The sequence below is a fragment of the Lactuca virosa genome, chromosome 5, assembly GCF_052849685.1.
Source record: "Lactuca virosa cultivar CGN04683 chromosome 5, Lactuca_virosa_CGN04683_v6, whole genome shotgun sequence".
Taxonomy (NCBI): domain Eukaryota; kingdom Viridiplantae; phylum Streptophyta; class Magnoliopsida; order Asterales; family Asteraceae; genus Lactuca; species Lactuca virosa.
In genome coordinates this window covers 433,842,119-433,849,041 of record NC_136430.1, presented here as the reverse complement: position 1 = coordinate 433,849,041, position 6,923 = coordinate 433,842,119, and the positions used below count along the sequence as shown (strand labels likewise).

General features: G+C 36.1%; 1 pseudogene across 1 annotated transcript; it reads right to left on the bottom strand.

Annotated features, from left to right (window-relative positions):
- Window positions 1-4,686: 4,686 nt before the first annotated feature.
- On the bottom strand, window positions 4,687-6,354 carry LOC145115754 (UDP-glycosyltransferase 87A2-like; annotated as a pseudogene). Its single transcript, XR_013711686.1, has 2 exons — window positions 5,786-6,354; window positions 4,687-5,707 (listed from the first exon to the last, which is right to left on the bottom strand). The product of XR_013711686.1 is annotated as a UDP-glycosyltransferase 87A2-like (transcript).
- Between the last annotated feature and the right edge of the window lie 569 nt (window positions 6,355-6,923).

Sequence of the window (6,923 nt, the reverse complement as noted above, 5' to 3'; positions counted from 1 at the left end):
GTTGACTTTTAGGTTTTGGTCAATTTGTGGACTATTAAGCCCATAGAGGGGTAAAATGGTCTTTTGCCCTTCTATGAGTTTGTAGAAGGGTTAGTTTAGCTTCAGTGAGAGACTTTATTAATTAGGGATAACTATCGTTGTGTTAGGCGGAGGCTAGACCGGTGATTCGAGTTCGAGATTATTTGAGTTCTTACGAGGTGAATCTTCTCACTATACTTACCTTGAGTGGTAACCTATGTGTGACTAGAGGGTCTTATGTGCATATACTGTGTATTGAGATATCCTGCTATTTGTTTTTGTGATATGTATGTTGTGTATTATATTGAGTTGCTGAGTTGAGGGACCGGAGGGTCCAGCTGAGATGTGGGACCAGAGGGTCCCACTGAGACACATTTGACCAGAGGGTCTTATCTGAGTATAGCCATGAGAGGCTGCTGAGATATGAGTAGTATTTTGGGGAACTCACTAAGCTTTATGCTTACCGTGTTATGTGTTATGTGTTTCAGGTACTTCTCAGGATCACGGGAAGGCGCCGTCTTGATTGTACACACATCAGGGATTTGACTCATGTTTTGAGAGGATCCTGGATTTGCTACATATACAGTTTTTGGGATATGTGTTTTGATGGTTTGATATTATGACACTTTGAGATGTTTTGAATTGAGAAAAATGTGTTTTAAATTTGAAAAAATATTGGTTTGAAAATTTACGTTATTACATCCAAGTTCCTTCACAATCACTTCAAAATCACTCTCCAAGGCTCTCACACACACTCAAGGAGGTATAAGGCTCGAACTAGGGTTTCTCTGGACTGTAAGGACGGTGAGGGAGGCCACAAATGAGCCATAAGTTCTTTATATAGGGTGCAAAACCCGGAAAATTAGGGTTTTCCTTTCCAGCGTCTACTCGTCGAGTTGAGGCCTTCCAACTCATCGAGAAGACCCTTCATCCCGCTTCCTTAATGATCCCTACGTGACGAGTTAGAGCTATCCAACTCGTCGAGTTCCAGTCCAAAACCCTAAATGTTAGAGAAATAAATGATACCTAAAACAAGCGTTACAATACATTGTGTGTTTATAGCTACACAATAAATTAGGGATGGAATTCGCGTCTAAATAGATTAAAGATTAGGATGAATAGCCTATGAGTGAGATGAAGTAGTCGTAATAAGGATTACGGAGGTATAAGGAGTGCTCAAAACGGACTTATAACGGATGAGTTATACCCGTTGAAGTTTCACGTTCAAACCGGCACGACTACGATATCGTAAATAGCAAATCAGAGTTAGGACGATTATTAGCCTTAGAAATCTAAACGAAAGTTGTAGTAGTCATTAAACCGAGAGCGTATATATAGAGAACGCCTCAATTTTACTTCTTAAGAGGAAGTTAGGATTTTTAGAAGTTTCAGTGTAGCAGTATACGACTCAGAAACCGAAGTAGAAATTGGTTGATTGTTAGGAAAAGCAATCTAAACGAGAGTTGAAGATCTTGTCCATATGGTTCCGTCGATATAAAGACAGTCGAGAAGTGATATCATATGAGGAAGTTATGAATTTTTAACAGACTTTAACAGTCTAAGCCTGTGAAGAATATAACTTTAAAAATAAAATCAAAATTAGCTGACGGAGTCTAAACGATAGTTGTAGATCTCGTTGAGAACTTTCCGGGGATATAAAGAACGTCGAAAATGGGAGCTTTCCGGAGATACAAAGAACGTTGAGAGCTCGTATGAAGAAGATACGATTTTTTCTGAAGTTTTCCGAGAAGCATCACGCGCAGGTGGGTTGCACGGCGCACACCTTCTAGAAGGTGGGGCGTGTACCACCATATTTGTGACTCGTGGCAGAAAATGGGAAGAGTGACGTATCAGGTGTGTGTGGCGCGCACACCAGACGTGACGCGCAGTTGTACTATAAATAGGCTTCGTTTGATCATTAGTTTCCTCACTCCCCATCCTCCCCTCTCTCGAAATTCTCTCGATTTTAGCCCATTTACTTTAGTTTTAGACTTCGACGAAGCCCTGCGATCCCTGAAGAAGTAGTAGCTAGGGAGTAGAAGCTTTGTCAGTTCAATTTCCTAACTTCTGTCAGGAAGAACCTCTAAAGGTTAAGCTACACTCTAGTCTTTTCTGTGTAACTTATATTTATAGTCATAAGTCGTCATTATGAACCTATAAATAAGATTTATCAGTAATTCCATGTCGCTATATTGATTGATCTACTTACGGGAAAGGTGTCTAGAATGGTCATGTTGGCTTGGTTGTTAGATTTAAGAAAGACTATATGTCTAAATGGTCCCGCCTCCCAACTATCATGCATGGCTGATCCTTACTTGATAGATCTTGATGTAGACATTGAGATTAGTGAGGATCTAGACTATTCTTAGTCTCCAGGATCATTAGACTAAAACTCTATAGTAATTATACTTAGGTCACGTTAAGGAATATCTGATGTGTTAGACGAAGCTCTGCCCAGATCACCAGTCACCCATTTTATCAAGTGAGTGCATAGTTACTTTAATCTTACACATAAATATAAAGTATTTTAGATAATTACATGCTATATGTATCTATTATCTGTGTTCCTGATATCTATGCTAGATGAACGATTTATACATGTTTTACTCGATTTTAAATTGTATATGTATTTTATAACTATAAATATGTTGGGTAAAGATGGGTAGATATAAGATGACATTAATGATGAGACATGAAATGTAATATAGATGATGAGAGATGAGATATGATATAGATGATTAGCAACCTTGACTTTAAAGATGATCTAGCTGTCTAGCGGAGTATAGATAACGACCACGAACTATTCTAGACAGTCCAATGGAACGCTAACAGGCTCACAACCTGTAGGTGTTTTTGAACTTAGTGTTCACCAGGTGTACTCCACCACCCCCTCCATGGTTGCCTTACTGACATATATTGATATGGACTCCCCTAAGCATTATTGTTTATCCCGAAGATGATCCTTAGGATATGTCCCTTGAAATTAGATGTTAGGGACAGAGATTGAGGATAGCGGGAAGGGGTAATCGGGTTGATAATTTAATAATAATAAATAAAGATTTAATTATTGTGAGTTGAGAACCTATGTGCTCATCATGCCCCCAAGTCTGACCCACTCAATTTCTTATATTACAGTTAGTGGCACAAGAACACAGGTGGGCTTATATGATGAAAGATTTATGGATGCCTATAGGCCAATAGTTTAGACAAACTAGTGTAAGGCATGTATTATTTCATTTATGCTTATGTATTGTATCGACAATGACATCCCAAGGTTTTTAAGATAAATAAAAAATATTTCTTCGGAAATATTTTGATAATATCATTATCATGTTTTTGGGAACAAATTCTGCAATATTATTCTTTTAAAGATACTCTGATTTCAAAATAAGCATAAATAATCGGTCTTTTTTTGCCGTGAAATTGGGATGTCACATAAAACATACCTTATGATATATATATATATATATATATATATATATATATATATATATATATATATATATATATATATTTATTTATTTATTTTGATACTTAACATTGAAAATTAATATTTTCATGAAATATATAATTTCCAATTAATTACAAGATATATATTTATTTATTAAGAATCAAATTCTTATAAATAATATATTTGCATCAAATTGTTGTTAATATGACCTTTTAGGATCATATATTATCTAGCAATATTTTATAATGACTTTTGGGCATATAGATTTTTCAAAAATATTTAACCTTTTCAATATAACCTAAGACGTCTCCAACCCATCTCTATTTTTTCCTTCATAAATGGAGTAAAAAATGAAATAAATAGTATTTCATCTCCAATCCTACTCCATTTTCTACCTCATTTTTTACCCCAAAAAGTATATTCCTAGAATATTCTATTTTTATAACTTATATATATTGTCAAATACACCCCTCTATTAATTAAACTCTATATTTATGATTAATTAATATAAATTAGTATATAACATGATATTATAAATATTAAATATTGCATTTAAACTATAATTAGTAGATAAAATAAACTAGAAATATATAAAATAAAAATAAGAGAGACTAAAATTGGCAACCAAACTTCACCTCCATTTTTGGAGATATGAATAGTATTCCCCCATATATGGGGGAATACTATTCATATCTTCAAAAATAGAGGTGAAAATGGGGTAGGGTTGGAGAAGAATGAGAGAAAAAATGGGAGAATAAATGGAGTTTGGGGTGGGTTGGAGATGCCCTAACATAATAACTTAAATATGTTTTTAGATTTAGACAAAAAAAATTATTGCAACTTATTTTATATATTATTATGTGTTTTAATTATCAGTTAATATATTAAATTTGTGTAGGGTATAAACCGAAAATGTAAAACAAAAGGATGCAATATTATAAGTTTAAAAAAATGAAGAAAAAAAAAGCAAATGTGAGGTCTCTCAGCTAGGAACCATATGTACCTCATTTTTGTGCTACATAAGAGATTGGGTTTACTTGAAAGATTTTTTTGTGAAAAAAAATATAATGAAAAACCCTTTTTATATCTTCCACAAGTTATGCCATTGATATGAAAAGGTATGGTACCTACCATATCATTGAAAATTTCAGTTTAAGAAAAAAGTTTGCTACTTATAATAGCTTTTCTATTTTAAGATCTTTTTAGCTTGAAAAATTTCTTAAAAACTCATATTATGGATGTTTTAAAATGTTTTCTTTCTAAACGGTGGTCATGTTGTGGATACTCTTACAACAAGATGATGATACTACCATTCGCTAGCTAATTTAGGCCTAACAATCATAACTGAAATAGTTGATTAATCAATTCTAGTGACTTTTTGTAATGTCGTTGATGAAAGAATCAATATCAATTTGAGCAAAGCCTTCTTCTTCGATTGCTTGTCGAGAAATCTTTTTGACTTCCAATGCCCTTTGCCTCATCTCTTTCCCCTCTTCACTTTCCCGATCCATAAAACACTTAATGAGTTTAGCAATTTCTTCTCGAGTGACCAAATTACCCTCTTCGGTCCTCACCCTCTTTCCCATCTTCCAATCTTCCACAATCATCTTACTATTTGGAACTTGATCCCAAAATATTGGAAATATGAGCATCGGCACACCAGAAAAAGCACCTTCTTTCGTCGAATTCCAACCACAATGTGACCAAAATGCGCCTATGGAACCATGGCACAACACTCTTAATTGGTCACGCCAAGGTATAACAAGGGCATTTTCGTCATTTTCATGTTTAAATCTAGATATTCCGTCGCCCCTTGCAATCCACATGTAACTTACACCACTGTCGCGCACACCGCCAATGATTTCTTCCAATTGGGCATTCGAGACCGAGAGAAAACTTCCCTGTGAGATGTATAACACCGAACCATTTGGTTGATGGTCTAACCATTTTATATAATCAGGGGTATTTTAGTCATTTTCAATGTTGTCCAAATTGAAGTAAGGTACTGCTGGTCCAATGGCATATATGGGTATTGAAAGCTCTGATTTAATGGCATCGATGACTTGGGATTCGAGCTCGTAAGCCGACACAAAAAGAAGAAACTGAGCTTTCGTCGCCATTGAAATGGCTTGCAGAGTTACTGGCAAAACTTCTTTGCCATTGCCATTGAAGCCTGTCACAAGATCAGCCACGCGTATTGGACGAACTCCATGTAATCAACTTCTTCCTCAGCTTTTTCTACAGAATATCAAATCAATTATCAGATCGAGTCATGGATCTACAAGAACAAAGGTTTTCCGTTTTCCTCAAACATACCTGAGAAATTATCTCCGACGTGGCCGTTTTTGACGAGGAGATCATAATAGTAAGTCAAGGAGAACACTGTCGCCGACATCGTAAACAATGACGCCACCGGAATATTCATTCGATTTCCGAGATTAATTACCCAAATAAGGTACGTATCGTATATCAGGACACTCGCCGGAACCTCCATCTGTCGGAGTAATTGCTCTACCGGATCCTCCATTTTCGTTTGTATGGCATTGATGAAGCCAGGGAAGTCGGCGGCTCGGTTCACCTCGGAAGGGATGACGTTAGGGATGGTAGCGAAGCAAATGTTAGTCGGTTTTGGCTCGGAGCCGATGAAACCCAGCCATTCTTCTGTAACGACGAAGGTGACGAGGAAGTCGGAAGGATGGCGGAGAGCAATGAGCTTGCAGAGGTTCATCATGGGTTTGATATGGCCTCTGCCGGGGTATGGTATCGCCACCACATGGCAGCTGATGGTGGCCGCCGGATCTGACATTAACAGACTAGAAGTGAAATTGGAGGACGGAAAGGTTAAGCGTGGAGATATTTGTGCCAACACTGATTTTAAGGTGTTTGATACCCGCAATTCTATCGCACAACTCGTAGTTTTTATAAGGGTACTCGGTGTGTCATGGTGCTTGCCACGGTGCGTCACATTACACTTGCCCTATTTTTACCAAAATTTGTCTTTTGGTAGGTGCTGGTTGCGATATGTTATTTTTTTTTTAATATACAAAATAAATAATTTAAATATAACATTTTTTTAAAAAATTTAAAATAAAAATACGAACACATCAAAAAAAACATAGAAATTCAAATTACAAACCTAGAAATTAAAAAAAAAACATAGAAATGTAAAAAAAAAAAAGAACACAATAAAATTAAAAAACCTAAACTAGATGCTATATTTTTTTTTGCAAGCTCCTCTTTGGCTTTTAAAGTCATTTCACGTTTGCGTCTAGGTAGCTCGCTTGTGGGTCTTGTTAAAATGGACATGGCATGAGTTTTTTCTTTCTCTTGTGCAAAGTTCAAGTAGCGCTCAAAGGAAGACTACAAGCCGTCCATTTTTTTGATAGTTTCTCCACGTCTTCGAAAGTAGTTGTTGTCGCTTTTCCCTTTCGTTTGGCCTTGTCTCTTTCCATGG